This window comes from Orcinus orca, chromosome 5 (genome assembly GCF_937001465.1).
Source record: "Orcinus orca chromosome 5, mOrcOrc1.1, whole genome shotgun sequence".
In the NCBI taxonomy this organism is placed as follows: Eukaryota; Metazoa; Chordata; class Mammalia; order Artiodactyla; family Delphinidae; genus Orcinus; species Orcinus orca.
The window spans coordinates 139,751,543-139,771,280 of NC_064563.1; the positions used below are offsets into that span (position 1 = coordinate 139,751,543).

General features: G+C 41.3%; 1 long non-coding RNA gene across 1 annotated transcript in view; it reads right to left on the reverse strand.

Moving 5' to 3' along the window:
* LOC125964405 (uncharacterized) overlaps positions 1–13,903 on the reverse strand; it is a 39,633-nt gene extending 25,730 nt beyond the window's left edge. Inside the window, exon 1 of the long non-coding RNA XR_007477401.1 lies at positions 12,201–13,903. This is a non-coding gene — a long non-coding RNA (uncharacterized LOC125964405). The remainder of the gene's footprint in view (positions 1–12,200) is intronic.
* Between the last annotated feature and the right edge of the window lie 5,835 nt (positions 13,904–19,738).

Here is a 19,738-nt window from a genome sequence, read left to right on the forward strand (position 1 = left end):
AAGGCACAATAGATATAAGGGCAGAACAAACATTACTCTAACCTCAGTGGTGAATCAGTTCTTACCTATTCCCCACCATCGACTGGCACACACTACAAACAATAGTAGATGTTTAAGAAATGCATGGTGGATGAATGGATAGATGAAAGCATGGAAGCATGGATGCATGGATGGAGGGATGATGGATGGATGAGTGGATGGATGGATGGTAGATGGAAGATGAGTGGATGAACGTATAGCCATTATCAGTCCTCAATGAATATCTATGTCTACTGCATCCTGAGCAAGAACAAGGGTGTAGTAACAGCTTATTAAATATGATTTGCATATAACCTATTGCCTATTTTACGTCCCAGCACCAAAGACATCTGAGAGGGTTTGTGTGAGAATGTCATCTATTGGGGTTGTCAGAGCAGAAAATGTCTGAGAAAAACAAGTCTCAAACAGTCACCAGAGGCTAGGTTGAAATCCAGTAGCGGTTCTTATGCCTAAGTGCGCATAAAAATCGCTTGCGAAACTTGTTAGAAATGCTGATTTCCTGCCATAAGTCTAAGGTTCTAATTTAACAGGAACCCAGGAATCATGCAGTATCCTCAGGTAATTCTGAAGACACCACAAGGGTTGTGATGCTCTGAATAGAGATGAAGGGATCCCCTTCACAGAGACCTTTTCTTCTCTCCTTTAGTTTATTGTCAGGATTTGCCTTATTGTGTCAGCATCACAAATACACATGAGGCTTGAAGAGGGAATCATAAGTGGGATATAAAAGGCATCACTCCCACCCTGGATACTCACTGAAAGTGTCAGGGAAAACACAGCATCAAGGCCTTAGGTGTAGATAGGGTAGATAAGGAGATTAGGGGCCAGAAAAGTCAACCCCCGACCCAGTGCATCAATCCCTTATAAAACTGCCAAAAGAAAGTCGTCTCACTTTTGCTTGAACACTTTCTGCAATAAGAAGTTCTCTACCTCCTGAAACTGTCATTGTTGAACAATTTGGTTACACAGTTCTTAGTGGTTCCAGTTCTGTTTACTGAGGCCACAAAGATGAGGTCCAATTGTCCATGCACCATACAACTCATGGAATATTTAGGGACAAATGGCATTTCTGTTCTAAGATAAGCACACCCTCCCCCTTATTCCTGTAAGTATTCATGAGATAGAGAGTGACAACTATTAACATCTAAGTGATGCCCTCTGGACCTACCTTTGAATTTAGCCTCCCAGCTGTGGTCAGATAAGAATAAGTAGAGAGGGTCTATCACACAATCATACCCTTTTATGGACACTCTACCCCCATTATTGCCTTCTAAAATCACATTAGCTGATCTAGTGGTCAAATCCTATTGAGCCAAACCTCAATTAAAACCCCAAAGTCTTTTTCACAAAACCTCTGTGTGTGTGGCCATTGATTCGGTTATCAGCACTCGTTGAGTAAAGGCATTCACCCATGTTGTGACTCATCTAACTACTTGGCCTGCATTTTGGCATCTCTCCATCTGCTCCATGTAGGAATAGGCTCACTGCTTCTTCAGCCTTCCTGTGTTCACTAAATCTGGGTAGAGCTATCAAAATCAACTCTCCTACCCCTGCCCCCTGGAAATACACCATCATTACGTTAGTGGAGACTCTTGATCCGGGATCTGATCATATCTGCAGAAAGACATGACAGATAAGACTTCGTTTCTTATGAAGATAAGAGTGAAATGAAGGGTTCTTGTCATGAAAAATTACTTCCACCCATGCTGACCCTGGAGAATAGGGCAACCAGGGTGCTGTCAGAGTATCCAATGAATGAGGGAACTTTTTTCCCATCTCACTGATGGTTTAATAAACGTTTAATCTATTTATATTTATTTTGGTCTATTTTAGCTTTCACTTCCCTTGCTTTTTTTTCTTTCTTCCTTCTTCCCTGCCTTCAGCTCTGTTTTTGTTTCTTTTTTCTTTTGAAATTATATAGTCACATTTCTCTACTTTTATTATTATAGTATTAAGCATACACAACTATCTTTTTTCAGATTTTGATGCTAACCAATAACTCTACTCTCCCACCGGATAAGAATCTTTAATTCCACCCTAAATATTGCCTTTCTATCACCTATGACATTGTGGTCTAGAATTTTAATTCCTTCTCATTTCAAATATCCCCTCAAATATTATTATTGCTATTCTTATAGATTTGTAAAATGTTTTTACCCGTTTCACAACCTTCTTGCTTTTTGATGCCCACTGATTCCTTATAGCTTCCATTTTCTTCTTTCAGTATTGCATTGTTTTATTTGCTCTTTCAGGTAGTAAGTCTCTTAGTCTTTGTATGTCTGTAAATGTATTTATTTTACCTTTACTCATATCAGGGAGTGAAACAATTATATTGAGAGAGTTCTGAGGGTAATGAAAACAGGGAAATGATGATGATAACACTTGACAGCAGCCCTGCCAGCATCCCAGGCTCATAGCTGCTGGAAAAAGCTTCCCTCCTTTTGAATCATCATTTAACTGAGTATAGATATGAAGTTGATAGTTACTTTCTCTTACCATTTAGAAAATAGTATTTGATCATCTTCTGACATGTCTTGTTGCCAATCAAAAGTCTGCTGTCACTTTGATTGCAGCTCCTTTTCATGTACACATTTTATTTAATTTAATTTTAATTAATTAATTAATTATTTGGCTGTGCTGGGTCTTAGCTGTGGCATGCGGGATCTAGTTCCCTGACCAGGGATCGAACCCGAGCCCCCTGCATTGGGAGGGCAGAGTCTTAACCACTGGACCACCAGGGAAGGCCCAGGTATGCGTTTTAAAGATTTTTATATCATCTTACATATTCTGTAATTTAATTCCAAGGAGTTAGGTTTGGACCATGTTATGTATCCTCTTCAAGATTTAGGGTTCTACTGCAAACTGGTTAATGATTTTTCATTATGGAAAATTCTCCACCAGTATGTCTTTGACTATTATCTCTCCTTCATTCTATCTCTAATTTCTTTCTGGAACTCAGCTATATTTTGGAGCTTCCTGTTTTGTGTTCATTGTCTCAATTTCTGTTTCATATTTGTACCATCTCTTTGTCTCTTTGAGCTGTATTTTGAGCATTTTATTTTTTCAGCCTTAACTTCAAAATGATTTCTTTCTTCACTTGCATTAGCAATCTTTGTTTCTTTCTCAAACCCAACTGCTTTTCATCTTGCATTACAAAATCTATTTGTGCTTTTCACCTTGATCATCTAAATCATGCCTATTTTCAAATTCTGTGGACATTACTCTTATCTGCAGTTCTTAGTGAATTCTCCCATTTGTTGCATCTGTTGACCCTCCCTCAAGGGGTGAATGTCACTGTGGGTTTTGTAATTTTTTAGTTACTTGTGGGAAATGAGAACATACAAGCTTGCATGGTGTGTGAGATGTAAGCTTGGCTCTTCTGTATGAGGCCCTTGTGAGAATTCCACCTGTGTGCCCTGGGTTATGGAGGTCACCTTAGGAGGACAGGCTAACTTTGGCTCCTGCAGACTCTATGGAGTCCCAGGCTAGTTTTTACATTCATGTTGTGCTAGACTTGTTTTCAGTGGTATTTTTTGGCTTGAGATCTGGCTGTGTACATTTAGTCTCACACTCATACTGTGCAAGCCTGCGCTTTCTGATTTCCCTCAAGTAACTCTTGCTACCCAAGGTCCAGAGCATAAAGCCCACATCTGGGGCTGGTGGGTGGAGTTTTAATCCCTATTTCATTGATGGGCGGTCCTTATCACTGGGAGTTCAGTCTCTCCTCCTGCATCCAGGGATCTTGACGCCTGAACTCCCTGCCAGTGCATTGTTACAACCCAGACCCCTGGGAGACACTCCAACCACAGTCCCCGGCCCTCCTTCTCCTCCAACTCTGGCTTCTTGTTTCTGGCATCTGGAGATCTCCCTTCCCAGCTTTTGAGCTCACCTCTGGATTTTGTCTTTGTTATATTTGGAATAGAAGGGGAATTTTCCCAATTATCGCGGTCAACCATCTTGATCAGAAGTTTAAAGGGTCTTTGAAACGATAGAGGATTTAATTCATGGGCAATGCTTTCCCCTTAGCCTTTAAATCGAATGTCTTTACAGCCACTCACCTCTGCATCCAGGTCCTGTAAGGGCAAGCAAGTACCTTCATAGCAAGACAAAAATATCACACACATTCACGGCGGCAAAAGCCTAACCTCACAGGAACTGCTCTGAAAGGGAAAGCACCATGTGAAGAAACAAGTTTTGATATGTTCAGTGAACACTAGTCTTGGTATCTTCTGTGTGCTCATCAAATAAAAGATGTTGAAATGAAAGGGAAGTTTCTCTACCTCTGTGTTCCTGGCCTGGAAGTGAAAGGACTTACATTATAAGAAGTACCATTTATCTTGGAAATATAATTTTGAAAATAAGACTCTTTCTTTGCAGGTCCTCTTCACCCCAGCCCTGGTCAGAAACTCTGAGCAGCTGCAGGTGTATGCAGAGCTGAATGTGCCTGAAGTTCAGTCGTTCAATAAGATACAACAGAAATGTTAACAGCAGTATTGATTTTTTATTATGTTTTATTATGTTTGTATTATGTTTGTATTTTTTATTATGTTTTTTATTATGTTTGTATTGATTTTATTATGTATGTATTGTATTATGTATTGTAATTATGTTGTATTCATTTTATTTTCCTTGCAGGAAATTTTTAAATCAAAAATCCAGTTATTGAAATGCCCCATAAGCCAAATGATACTAGTGAGGCTAGAGGAACACAGGCATTAAATCCCTCCTGGCTTTCTCTCTTCCACCTTTGCCCACCCCCAGTCCAAGACTGAAAGCTCCTCCATTTCCAGCTGAGAGTAAATGCATGTGACCTTCAGTTCCACAGAGGTTAACCTAGTCTGATTAACTTTTCCATGTTATTCCATTAAATAAAAACAGTTTTGACACCCAGAGACTAAAGCATCCTAGAGATAATACAATAACCCTATGCAATCATTGCAAATTGGATTGTAATAATTCATTTAGGTGACCATACATATTTGTTATATGTAATATGAAACATCGCAAAATGAAATCAATAGAAATGTTTCTTGTTAATGAAGATATACTGGGCTGTTATGTGTGGGTTGCGGACTCAATACCACAGAAATCTTATTTGTATTATAAATTTCAGGGTATCCTGAGTGTTACAAATGAAGATAGCATTTCTTAAAGAAGCGATGGCTGGTCTTTTAGAAAATTATATCATAAATTTTATGTCATTTCTTGGTCTTTCAAGATCTTTGCACAGCAACATAGTCTTATAATTCAAGTAAAAATTCTGGCTGAGTGATTGCATTCAACAATTTGCAAACAAACTTTTACCCAAACTTCCATTTTAAAATTACAGAGTTCAAAATAATTTAGCTTCAGTAGTTCTGAAGATGTTACCTCAGAAGATTTTAATATACTTTTTAGGGTATTTCCTTCCTCCTAACATAAAAACTGCAGATGTAGAGGTACAAATTGATAGGTATAGGTACAGATACGTAACCATACACACATCAAGCACTGTGACTGTAATGAACTTCACTATTAGAATACTACCCTTACCTTCACAAGTGAAATACAATATAACATAGCATTATATAGTATACTATAGTATGATAATATAACGTATATGTTTAGTTATAGGTATAGATAAATAAAATAAGATTGTCTTAACTGTGTGTTAACTAAACTCACATGGTATTTTAAAAGGCCCATTTTAATAGCAAGCTCTGCATTTTGAACACTATTATGGTGATATTTCAGATGAACAGTTGGCAAATATTGGCAATAGGTGCAAAGAATTAGTGAAGTCATAAGTTATGACGCCATTTACACTTCTCTTGTCAAAGCTCCTATGCTTTCCTTCTAGTGAGACCTGACACGTTGAGTAAGGCCCATAAGAACGGCATCCATCGTCCTCGTGAGAAAGGAGGATTACAAAACGCAAGTAGAGTTATTGGCAATAATTAAATGGTTATCCGGGATAGTATAAGTTTAAAACAGACCCATCACAGGTAATTGTAATGACGTCTCTCCATCTGTTAGCTTTTTGATTAATGCTACTCTCTCCCGTTTCTACAGCATCCTCTGAAACCCTCAACTTTAGGTAAACACAGACTAAAACCTGCTTTAACTGATTCAACAACTCTCAGCTGAAACCTGGTTCTACCTGCACCCCTTGTGAGCCTCTTGGACTTGGCTGGTACCCACTTCCACACCCACTGAAGGGCTGTCTGAACGGACAGGAGCTGCGGCCGGCTTTGCCTTTGCCTCCTGCTGTCAGTCTTTTAAATATTTTGAGTGTGGGCTCTTCAGACTACACTGCCCTCTAACTTTCCTCTGCACTGTTTTCTACCTTCCCCTCATTTACCCCCTACACTCACCGGAGACTTGGGTTCCTATGTTGGGGTCATAGGTGTCCATCCATGAGCTTCTCCAGGCTCTTTCACCTAAGACTTTCATCACTGGGACCAGCTCTGCCTCTGAAATGGGAAACTGGGATTCTGTCTTTACACCTTCTACTCCTCTGACTCTCACCTCTGCTTCCAATCTGATGTCTCCACCTCCTCTAGAGCTCCTCCTGTGTACCATCACAAGTGTCTGGAACCTCCCCCTTCCTCCTGACTCTGCCCTCATCCTGATAACTTGTTCTAGCTCTGCCTGCCTTAAAAAAAGAGAGAGGCAATTCTCTGAATCTGGACCCCAAGATCCTCTCTAGCCACTTCTCTCTTGCCTTCCTTTCCCAGTGCAGTTTCTTGAAGGAATAGCTTACGCTTCTCTCTTCTTCTCCCCTCCTTACATGCCACCACCAGCTACCCCTGAAACTGCTTTGGCTGAGTTACCAATGCCCTGTTAATTTCCAAATCCAATGGAAACTTGTCTGTCTGTCTTTTTCTCTATCTCCTGTGGCCAGGAATTCCCATTCCTGCAGCATTCTGATTGCATGAACTCATGAACTCCCCAATCTGTGGTTGCTACATCTTTATCCATGAAAGATCTCTCTTCCTCCATCTGTTCTTTTTTCTTAATTTGAATTTTTTTAAAATGATGAGTTATTTCAAACATTCATAAAAGTACAGGGAATAGTAGGTTCATCTCTGATTCTCTTATTTTCTCATCCTCTGCAGTTGTTCCTAGTGGCCTCTTCCCCCTGCTAGTGTTAACTACTAAATCCTTTCCATCTCTTCCTCCTGACCTGCAGGTCTGTGTCCTCCCACATCCAGACACCCCCACTGGACACCCTACAGGCTGCTCCACCAAACTGACCTCTTCTCCACACACAAGCCTGCTCTCCTCTTTCATCATTTGTATTGGTGATTATCTGTGTTGCCAACCAAGTTGGATAACAGAACGCTTCTGGTAAAGTTCTGTTATCACATCTCAGAAACCTCTTCATACTCTATCTCTCCTCCCATGCCCCAACCATGGCTTTAGTTCAGACTTTTATAATTTCTTGCTGGATTTGATGTAACAGTGTAACAGATGTAACAGTCTCCTCGTTAGCCTAGTTCTAAAAGTTCTTCAGTCTTGCCCCAGCACCTTCCAACCCAGCCTCCACCCACCTCTACACACCTCTACACGGATTTTTTTCTTCATACAATTAAAATCCTATCATGCCTCTTCCCTCCTTGGAAGGCATTGGGATCCCTCCTTGAACTCATGATAAGGTCCAGACTATAACATTGGTACTAGATCCAACTGATCAGTCTCCCCACCCCACTCACAAACCCTCTGCTCTTCCAAGCTGGTTACCCTCTCCGTCCAAGAATGCCACTCCCCTGGGTTCCCCCCAAACGCAACCATGGAGCTAACTCTAAGTCTTCCTTTAAGACTTAGAATCTTGAAGTGTTTCCTCCTCTGCATCATCTTGCTAGGTCTCCAGTTAGGAACGATGCTTCTCCTCTCTGGATGCCTCTATCACTGCTCTTACCTCGCTGCTACTACCATTTGCATGTTGGTCTCCCTGGCCCATCTGTGTAAGCCCAGAAAACAGGGACTATTCTGACCTCTGCATAACCAGGATTTAGCACATTTCCTAGCATTAAGTCCTCAATAAGTACCCAACATCTCCTGACTCAAGAACTTGTTCATATGCACAGAGATGGTGTGCTGGGCCTTAATACAAAATCAATAAAATTGCAGAGGATTGTAAAAACTCCACTAAGGGCACAGTGTTCAGTATAAATTAAACAAACATTTAAATTCAAGAGCCACGGTTTCTACTGCTTTAAAACAAGTCAAGGGAAGCATTATATGTTACTCCCATGTCCTTGAATGCTATTACTTAGGAAGGATAGGCAGATAATCAAATGCTCACTTTAGAGGTTGAACCCTTGTCTTATCATAGAAAACTGGGTAGTTATTAATGAGGTGATCCATTGATGATAAACCTCTATCCCAGGGCATAACTCTGAAATTGTTCATGCTGTGCTGCTCTGTGACTCTGGGCAGGAACCGGGGGCTTGGTTATTTAGGTGACGGGTGGGAGAAGAGAAAGGAGGACAGGATTTAAGTCAAGGAGCCCCTGCCCCACGTGGCTGAGAATTAAGGTCATCTTAGCCCCAGGGAGGCTAAGGGTTCTCTTCCCCATATCACAGGTTATGTATTGGCATCCCTCTACTGCTTTGTTGAATAGAATACCTGTATCACCCAAAGATAACCTATTCTCTTTTCTTCAGTTAATAAGATTGAGCTTATAATTTATTGAAAGTGAATAGGTTATTATGAGTTCTGCAGAGATAGATTCCCATGCGACCTGATTATTTTCTTTTTGTTCACCCCCATATCCCATTCTCTGGGCTTCTCTTTTTTGTTCAGTGTCCCAGGAGGCTGGGCCTATGAACTTTTCTAGTGAGCTTCCCTACCTTGTGGCTTCTGGTAGGGTTCTGACAATGGGAGCCTTGGCAGAAGATTGGGGTTGGAGGAGGGAAAGACCAGGCACTTATTTCTTCTACACCCTCTCTGCCAACCCTCAGTTTTGCCAATGGCTGCATTTCTCTGCCTGTGGTCCCAACCTGAATCAGGGAGGCATCTCCCATAGATCTCAATTCCTACCCCTGCTCTGTTTAAGCCAAAGGGAATTAACAGATTCCCACTGATGCTTACCCTTGGGTGTACCACCTTGCTGATTCCTTTACCCCTTGACCTCTGACATTGTCTCTTCAACGAACCCCTGTAGTACACAGTCTGTTTCCTGCCAGGAGTCTGATGGGGAAAACCTCCTTGATTCCATCCCTCATCATAAGCCTGACTGCAGTAGCCACACCATCTTCAGGACAGTTATGCTTGGCACTGTGGCACTGGACAGACAGATCTCTCTGATGGTTCGCCTCGATCCCCGAATCCCTCCCCTCCTTGAATCAGTCATATTTCTCCAGAGAAACAGAACCAATAGGGTATTTAAGGAATTGGCTTTTACGATTATAAAGACTAGGAAGTCAATTGGGAGATTGGAACTGACATATACACACTACTATATATAAAATAGATAACTAATAAGGACCTACTGTATAGCACAGGGAACTCTACTCAATACTCTGTAATGGCCTATATGGGAAAAGATTCTAAAAAAAAAAAAAGAGTGGATATTTGAATATGTATAACTGATTCACTTTGCTGTACACCTGAAACTAATACAACATTAGTAAATCAACTAGACTCCAATAAAAAACTTTTTAATTAAAATAAAATAAAGACTAGGAAGTCCAAAATCCATAGGGCAAGCTGGCAGACTGGAGATTCAGTTAGGAATTTATGCTGTAGTCTTGAGTCTGACAGATGGAAACTCAGGCAGAATTTCTACATTGCCCTAGAGGCAGAACTGCTTCTCCTTTGGGGAACCTCAGTCTTTGCTCTTAAAGCCTTCAAATGATTGAGTGAAGCCCATCCACATTATGGAAGATAATATGGTTTATTAAAATCAACTGATTGTAGATGTTAATCATATCTAAAAAATGCATTCACAGAAACATCTAGATTAGGGTTTAACCAAACCACTGGTCACCACAGTCTAGCCAGTTGACACATAAAATTAATCATCCCCCAGCCCCAATCCACCACATACATTCAGTTTCTTCTGGGTATGGAGTTACCTCTTTACCTCAAAAGCTAACAAGGACTTAGAACAATTTGTACTCACTTATACTCTCTTAGGAGGTAAGGATAAGAAATACCTAGTGAAACAACAAAAACAAACACCTTCATGGTGTCAGAGAGACCATCCAAAATCCATCAGGCTCTGCACAAAGTATAACCCTGTTACATTTTTTTATTGACACTGATTGGCTTGTGCTTGAAACTGCCCAAGAAATTTAGAAATATGGAAAATAGGATTAGAAGGAGTTTGAACTATGACCCAAGAGATCAAACCCTGACAACTTGGTATGCTAAACTATATTAAAATGTATGACTTTGAAGGAAGAGATCAATATTTTTTTCTGTTTGTGAAGAGCCTGCACTAAATGATAGTGAGATATAAGCAGCCTGAGAATGTAAACATATCGTAAGGATTTCCATGGCTTGTCGTTGTCCAAGGCAGCCATCTATAGAAAGGGAAAATGTGACGAGCTTCTAGAAAGAATAGCTGAGACATTTGCTTGTTTGTTTATTTTAAAACCAAGAACAGATTTATAAATTACATATGTCTTAAAAACCACGTGACTACCACTATGGACCTGACCCAAGACACTCTTTTTTAAGTATAGCAAAATACAACTGAAAACGCAGCTTTCTCTTAGCCTGAGTGCCACGGAGGTTTCTGTGCCTTCTGTGCCGCCATACTGCAATGGCGGCACTCCTCTGCCTGTAGCCACGACCCCTTCAGGAGTCTCTCTCCCCCACGTACACCTTTGCTTCCCTACCCCTTCAGGCCTAAGGGAGGTGCCAACTTCCTGCTAAATGCATCACCAATCCTTCCTGCAACCAACAGAATCTAGGAGAAACAACAGGCCAAGAATGGAAAATTTTAAGTCCTAAGAGAAGTACCCGTTCAGCCAATCCCAGAAATCCTTCAGTCTTTAGCCAACATGTGTTCTTTTTCTAAACCAAGCTCACCAAGGAGCTGGTCACTCTCTAAGTGTCCCTCTCTGAACCGCCACATTTCCCTTCACATTTGTTCCTGTCCCTACCTACATCATCTTCTCCTTCTTCTCTCACTCTCCCTCTCCTTCCCTCTCTCTCTCTCTCTCCCTCTCTCCCTCTCTCTTCCTGTCTCTCCCTCTCTCCCTCTCCTTCCCTCTCTCCCTCTATCTCTCTCTCTCTTTCCCCTTCTCCTCCTCTACAGACAGACAAGCTTTCTTAATGCAAAGGGCTACTTGAATGCAGAAGAACCTCTTCACCATCTGCCTCTATTACAGTATCACCAACTGAGGTACGCCAATTACAACAAAAGGAATTCAACCAACTCTTATTCTCTTAGCGGAGGTGGTCCTCCAGCAATCACACACATTGAGTCCAAGACCCAGATTTTCTCATCCATGCACCGTAACAAAGGACTTTTTATATGCGAAACAAACATGAAGGGGCTGCCAGACCAATTAAATGTAGGTGATTTGCTTTATGCTGTGATTTCCTAGCTAAATATATCTCAAACCTTCCTTCTGGAATATTGACGCTTTCCTTTCCCTGTGTAATTTTTGTCTTTGATTATCAAGGCTGCCTCGCCTAGCTTTGGCTTATATCTTTATGGTCTCACACTACTAAGCAAAGTGAGGACTGCCTATACCTAGACCCTCCGACCTGCCATGAGAATGAGATGGAGCTTTCTTTTCCCCCTTTATGAAACCTTTGCAACTGCTTAGCAAATAAGAGCCAAAAGAGGCCAGATGTTGGGAAAAGAGGGCAAAAAAAAAAATCGCCTTTAAACAAATATTTTCCTTTCTCTTGATACAGAGATGCCATCCACCCTATATCACCAAATAATGCTCTTCTGGAAAATGCTGTCACTGATAGACGGAGGGGAGAGCACACTTGCTGCATGTGACCAGCAGGAGCCAGAGTTTATCACCTTTCCTTCTCAGGAGGGAAGGGAGAGACTCGATAAGGGATTTCCCCAGCGGTGCCCAGCTGGTGGGGTCACTGGGACTCACGCTCCTCCACAAGACGTGGAACCCCCTTGCCCTCCACCCACCCCAGTGTGAGTTGGGGACCCTTGCCCATGCTCCTGATCTTGGTCATCTTGGGTCACATCTTACCTTATGAGGTGGTTGGTTTAGTCTCTGTTCGTCCCTTCAGGCTGTGAGCCAAGCGAAGTCAGAGAATCTTCCTTCCTCCTGGGGACTCTCAGGTCCAGCCCAGTGCTTGCCTCACCCAAGGAAAAGTAAACACTTAGTCCAGGAGTGAGTCATCCCCCCACCCTGGGTTGAGTCCAGGTCTCTGTCTAACACTGAATCAGTGACCTTTACTGCCTATGGTTTTGAACATTGGTAAATGTACCTAATTTTGATAATCTGCTTTTGAAAAGAATCTTTCATTTCTCAGCCTGGGAGACACCAGAGTCCTCTAACTGGGGAATTTTCCTAATGCAGCCCCAGTGACAGGATGACCCCAGGACTGTAAGAAGCCCATTCATTTCCTCCCCTGATGGCTGGATAACGGGGCTGAGAAGAAATGCCTCTGTGAGCCAAGGCTACTGTGGGCCCCTCTGTCCTTTGTCCCCTGTGGACCTGTCTCTGTGAAGATTATCTTCTTTTTTGTTGGTTTGTTTATTTTATTTTTCCAAATAAACTTTTTTTAACTATATGGAGTATAGTTGATTAACAGTGTTGTGTTAGTTTCAAGTGTACATCAAAGTGATTCAGTTATATATATATATATATATATATATATATATACACACACACATGTATCTATTCTTTTTCAGATTCTTAAGATTATCTTTTTTTCTAAGTCCCTACAGTTTGCTCTTGCCTACATGATTACACATTGGGCAACCCTTATATTTTCAGCAGCTCATCTCATAGCTGCCTCGCACCCCTCAGAGGGTGAGGTTCAGCCCCTGCCACAGACGGATGTGAGGAAGGTTCGATTCCATCAGAGCACATTCCTGGTACTCAAGCATCCCTGATGGATGTATTCTCGTGGTGCCCTTCGTCATCAGCCTCTGACCCCACTCTGTCCCTTGCTCTTGCTTTTGTAGAGATGGGGATGCACAACAGTCTTGAAATTCATCTCCTCCTTCCCCTTCCACCCAGTTTCAGGTCTATAACCACCTGCTTTGCATGTATGGTCCCATAAATGCCAGTCAAGGACACCCTAAGCACAGAGTTCCATCCCAGGGTTCCCCAAGTCCCCGTTTCTTTAGTTACTTCCCCTCCTGACACATGTTTCAATAGCACTATTTATGTCTATCTATTCCTCTTGAACTGTAAAGCGTTTTCATTTCTTTCCAAATCACTTAACTCTGCTTGGTGTGTTTAATAGCATTCTTTATTGAGCATCTTTTTTCCAAAGTGGTTTCCAGAATTTCTTCCCTCAGTGTCTCTAGAGATTAGCCTTGTCTTCATTGGCTTACAGCTGGGTAAACTCCTGAATGGAGACCTTATCTGACTTGCCAGCAGTCACTCAGCCATTCAGTAACACTCAAACATAAAGATCCTACATTAAAATTACTGGTCTCTCAATTATTGGTAACTTCTCTGGTCCCAAGGAAACAAGAACAGGCTTGATAGAAAAAATAATGTTCACTCTAAGTAGCAGTGGTACTTTGTGCAGTATATACAAGGCAATGCTTAAAATTATCATCTTTGGGGTTAGACTGACCTAGCTTCTGTCCAGTTCATCCAAGCTTCAGCTGGGTGACTTTGTGCAAACTACCTAACCTCTCTGAGCCTTCATTTACTTATCTATTACACAGGAATGGTAATACCACCTCGCAAAGTTGAGAAGAAAAAATAACAAAAATGCTTAGCCCAGTGTCCAGTATAAATGAAGTGGCCAAATAATAATAGTGATCATTAATTTAAAGAAAATAATGATATAGCTGAACTTAATTTTTTTTTGAAGTATATGTAGAAATGCTCAAACTCATAGAAATCAAATAAATGTAAACTACAACAGTGAGGTGCTACTTTATACCATCACATCAGAATGGCAAAAAAAAAAAATGGCTAATATCATGTGTTGGTAAAGATGGAACATTTCTACATCACTGGTACCACCATTTTGGAGAATAATCTAGCTGTATTTATTGAATTTAAAATATATATACCTTATAAAAAAATAAAATATAAAGATAGAAATGAGATGGCAGGTGTGCTGAAGTTATGTCTTCTCTGTGGTCACTCCATGAGGCCCTCTTCTCCCCTCCTCTGCTCCTCCCGTTGACATGGCATCCTCTAAGAATTGCACCCGGATCCTCTACAACTTCGCCAGATTTTCTTTCTCGGGGAGCTCAAGCACTTCAATACCTCAATTCTTTTTGTTGTTGTTGATTAAACTGGTCATATAGGATCTCCATCTTCTCCCTAGTTGCCAGGATCTCCTCATCTATGGCAGTGTTTTCCAACCTTGCTTGATCATAAAACTTACAGGAAGCGGGAGTGGGGGGACTTAAAAAAATCTCTAAACCCAAATCTGCAATGGGTGTGGGGATATGCAAGTTTAAAAGGCCCCCTAAGGTAAGTCTGTGATCAGGCAAATTTGGGATACAACAGCCCATTCAGCACAGCCACCATGGTCTCCTAACCCAGGTCTCATGACGTATGAAGGAATGTGCACCACTATCTTCTGCAAGTAACAATCAGAGGGAAAGAAAAATTGGAATCGAAACCCTGGGGATGTGGTGATATTTCTATAGCTTATAAAGACAAGAGCTGGCACACTTAATATTGAGAATCTTTTGAAATACGTGAAATAAATATGGCCCCATATCTGCAGGACACTTCTGTATGAGAATCCCAACTTTTAAAACTAAATGTGCCCACAGAGATCAGCCAAGATAGTGGGTAGAAAGACCACAAGCTCACCTCCTCTCACAGGTACACCAAAATCACAACTATTTATAAAACAACCATTGGTGAAAAAGACTCGAGCCCACTAGAAAAGATTTTCTACAACTAAAGATATAAAGAAGTAACCACAGCAAGACAGGGAGGACGGGCAGGGTCACAGTATAGTCAAATCCCATACTCCCAGGTGGGTAACCCACAAACAGGAGAATAATTACATTGCAGAGGTTCCCCCAAAAGAAGTGAAGGGTCTGAGCCCCATATCGGGCTCCCCAGAACATTTAGCTTTGAAGGCCAGCGGGGCTTGCTTTCAGGAGTCCCAGAGGGCTGGGGGAAATGGAGACTCCTCTCTTAAAGGGCACACACAAAAGCTCACACTCCAGGATCCAGGGCAGAAGCAGTAATTTGAAAGAAGCCTGGGTCAGACCCACCTGCTGATCTCAGAGAATCTCCCAGAGAGGCAAGAGGCAACTGGAGCTCACCCTGTGGACACAGACACAGGCAGCAGCAGTTTTGGGGAGCTCTTTCTGCCACATGGTTACTGCTGCCACATGGATACTGGCAAGCAGCATTTTGGAATCCTCCCTCTAGCTCGTTAGCCTCAGAACCCAGCCCCACCTCTGCCCAACAGCCTGTGAGACCTGTGACACCTCAGGCCAAGTAACTAACTGGGCAGGGACACGGCCCCACCCACCAGAAGAGAGAACTCACAGACGTCCCTGGACACAGCCCTGCCCATTAGAGGGCCCAGAACCTGGTCCCACACCCCAGTGCATAAGCACTAGACCCGGGACCTCCAGTGCCCTGCATCCAGAGACCCCAGGACCCAGCTCCACCCACCAGTGGGCGGGCACCGGACCCCAATCCCTGACCCCTCCCACCAGTGAGCCTGCTCTAGCCTCAGAACAAGCCTCACCCACCAGCCGGCAGACAACACTGGTGTTCCCTCTATGCCCACTTTCTAGAGATTTTTTATCGTAAATGGATGTTGAATTTTGTCAAAAACTTTTTTCCGCATCTATTGAGATGACCACATGATTTTTATTCTTCAGTTTATTAATATGATGCATCACATTGATTGATTTCTAGATATTTGCTGCATCTTTTTTTTTTAATTGGGGAGCAAAACTGTCCCTAGAATCACTTGCCTTTGTGCTTTCTTGGGCAGAACTGAAGAACAGACCCACCCCTAAACTTCTCACTAGCAAAAGGAAATGGAATTATTAAGTTTGCATTGAACCAATCATGGTCTATTCCTGAAACTCACCTTCCCTGAGAGTATTTCTAGAATACATTTAGGAAGAAGAAAGGAATGGCTCATAGATAGGTGACCAATGGAGTCTTGAAAAATGCACAAGATCATAAGATCACAAAATAAACTTGTTTTTTCATTGCTTGATTTGCAGTGTTCATGCCAACAGATTTTAACCACACACAATTTCACTTCCAAACAAATGCCTAAGTCCTTCAAAGCAAATTTATAGTTTCATTTGTATTAGATTGCTATGTTGCATCTGGACTCTTAATTACAAACAAACTAAACTCCTACTAATACTACAAAGAGCATATGCTGGCCTCAGGGAGGTAGAATGGAAGTAGAAAGGTCTAGTCCAAGCTTCTCCCACCCAAGTGTGGGTTCTCAGTTGATGGACAGAAGGTCTAACTAAGGTCATGACCACCGTTCTGTTTACACAAAGATATTATTAGAGGGTCCATCTTTAGATCTTGGTGGCTGGGGGTCAATATATATTTTTATTCCAAAACTAAAAAAGCTTTTATCTTTAAAAAAAAGTTATTAGGTATATCATAAGAACCCTCTCTATATTTAATTATTGAATAAATGTTGATATTTATTCATTTATATTCTCTCCCTTTCTACAAATGATTTGGAGAAGCTTATATATATATATAAAAAAAAAAGAGCCAATCTGAATAAGGCTAGTGGATTGCACCAATGTCAATTTCCTGCCTGTAATATTTTACAATAGTTGAAGAAGATGTTATCATTTGGGGAAACTGGGTAAAGAATAGCCTGGATCTCTCCGTATTCTTTCTTACAACTGCATGTGCATCTACACTTATCTCAGAATAACAAGTTTAATTTAAAAATAAATAAATTTAATCAAAAGGGTAAAATATAAAGAACTGAGCATATCATTGGCAGCAAAAATGGTACATCTGAAAGCAAGAAAAAGCAGAGACATGCAAGCCAGCAGTCCTCTGCAGTTGTTAGCAGGGGTCTGAAAATTTGGTCTAAGCTTCCTAGTGGCCAAAGGAAATAGGGAATTAGTTACAAGGATCACAGTGCCCTAAAATTTTATTAAAAGGGGGGAGGAGAGACTGCATTTCTGATACTGCAACCTGAGAGGAATTTGTTCCCTTTACAGATATGTTGTGTTGTACCCAACAACAATCCTACAAGAGATAAAACAGAAAAATTCATAGGACTTTTTTTTTTTTTTAATATTCTTGAATCTGTAGAGACAGTAGAACTCCATGGTACATTTGAGAAAAAAATAAAATTCTGAGGGACCAATAAGTTTCACCCATGGGTAATGAAAGGAGGCACAGTGACATCATTTGATCACCTTTCTGCCATAATTACTCACAATTATTGAATTACATTTTCACCCTGACACTGTGAAATACATGTTCTTCAGGAGCGACAGGCAAAGGTGGCTCTTCAATACATTTTCTAGAGTCTTCCTTTTGAGCAAAAGTCAACGGCTTGCCAGCCATCTCCTGTCCTCCTGGCTCTTCCCTGGCCCCAGCGCCATCCCCAGCATCATTTCTGGTCTGCATGGCTCCAGGGGAACTGGTTGCAACACTGGGGAGCCTCTCCAGGTCCCTGGACAAAGGAGCCATGGCAAAGAGCACACAAGGGAGCCGCTGAAGTTCCCTCTCCCTTTTGAACAAAAGCAGAATTGGGCATTTTTTTAAACAGTCCCTGTGTAAATGCTTCTGGGCTAGGTGTTACTTTGCCTCGGACAGGCACAAATCCATCACGCCCTCTCAAGCACACACTGGAGAAGTCAGGGTTGAAGACACATCTTAAATGACGCTGTTAAGTTCAGACATTACTGATTGGTGGGGATCAAAAGGCAAAGGATTCAACTCATGGTCTCTAACCCGCTGAAGTTGATTATCTGTTCAATGCCAAGTATAGATAAGGTCCTGGAGAAGCCACACAGGACTGAATCAGAGGAAAATCCAAGTGTTGTAAACTCAAGATGTCAGTGCTAGGTTTGAGGGAGCGATCTGAGAAATGAAACCAGAGAGTGAGTTTTAAATGTGGTCTTGGAAAGAGAGAGGAATTACACAGATTGCCCGTGAGGAAAGGGTACAGCAGAGAGAAAAACATGAAGGTGGGATTCGCAATTCATCCTCGGGGGACATTACACAGATTGATTTGCTTGGCCAAGCAAGGCCATGGTGGAGGGTAATGGAAGAGAAAGCTGGAGAGATAAGACCAACTAAGGCAAGTTTTTGAATACGACATTATGGCATTGAGAGGATTCACAAAGAATGGTATCAGCACGTACATGCCAGCCTGATAAAAAAGTAGAGACAATGGACTGTCTCGTGCATCAGAGGTACTCTGCCTAAATTATTTTTGATCTATTGGCACATCTTTTATGATCTACTAAAAAATTAAATTTTTCATTCATCTATTGTATTCAACAAGCGCAAGTCACGAGCCCAGATTATTAATGATGTCAGATCTTGTATTACTAAAACAAATGCATAAAGGTTCCATTTCTGATGACAAAAACAGAGTCATTTGTTTCAATCATGGAAGACAATCTTATTAAACATTGCCAACTTACTGCCAAGCTGGCTGGTCACCAAGGCACAGCTACAGAACAAATGGAATCGAGAGAACTGTCAATCTTCTGACAGTGTCACAGTCCCCAAAATAATAAACTTAGGGAGAGATAAATCTGTTATGACTTGGACACTTTTACTTCTTAATTCTGGAGTCTTTCAAGTTCACCATTTTCATAATCCTTTCATGTAACAACTAAGCTGTTTGGCAAATGCTAGCGAGGATGGGTAAAATGGTCCTATCTGCGTGGAAACCTTATACATATTCAGATAAACGGACTTAACCTTTCAGGAAAGAAATTTAGTAAAATAGATAAAAAGCCTTAACAATGTTTATACCCTTTGACCCAATAATTTTACTTCTCAGTCTAAGGAAATAATCTGGAATGCAGAAAAGGCATTGTGATCAAGAATGTCCATCACTCTGTAGCTCTTAATGGCCAAAAACAACGGAGCCAACTGATTTTCTAACAGGAGGGGCATGATTTAATAAAGTACCTTCTAGCCGTGGAAAAAATGCTTATGGCACGTTACATATATGCTATGTCATATATACTACACTTTCAAGTATACAAATAAGGTTCCCAGAAAGTATATAAATAAGGTTCTCAGAATGGAGACTAAAAGATAACTGCCCCTAAATTTTGACAATGGTCCTTCAGACGTTGAGATATTATGTATCTGTTTATTTTCTTCTTGTTCTTTACTATAGTACTTTCAAACTTGTCTCAGTACTCATGTATTACCTTTAAATGCAAATAGAACTCTTGAAACATTCCTGAACAGGTTCATTCTAGAAGGTTCTCTAGCTGGGGGGCACCAGGAAGAGTAAAAGACAAAGAGCGCAATAAAACCAAGAAGGATGGTAGCTCCTATTACACCTGAAAGATAAACGTGTTTGTTCCAGATTTGCCAAGAGAAGCTTGGAGGGATTCCCAGGGAATGAGGCCAGAGCTAAG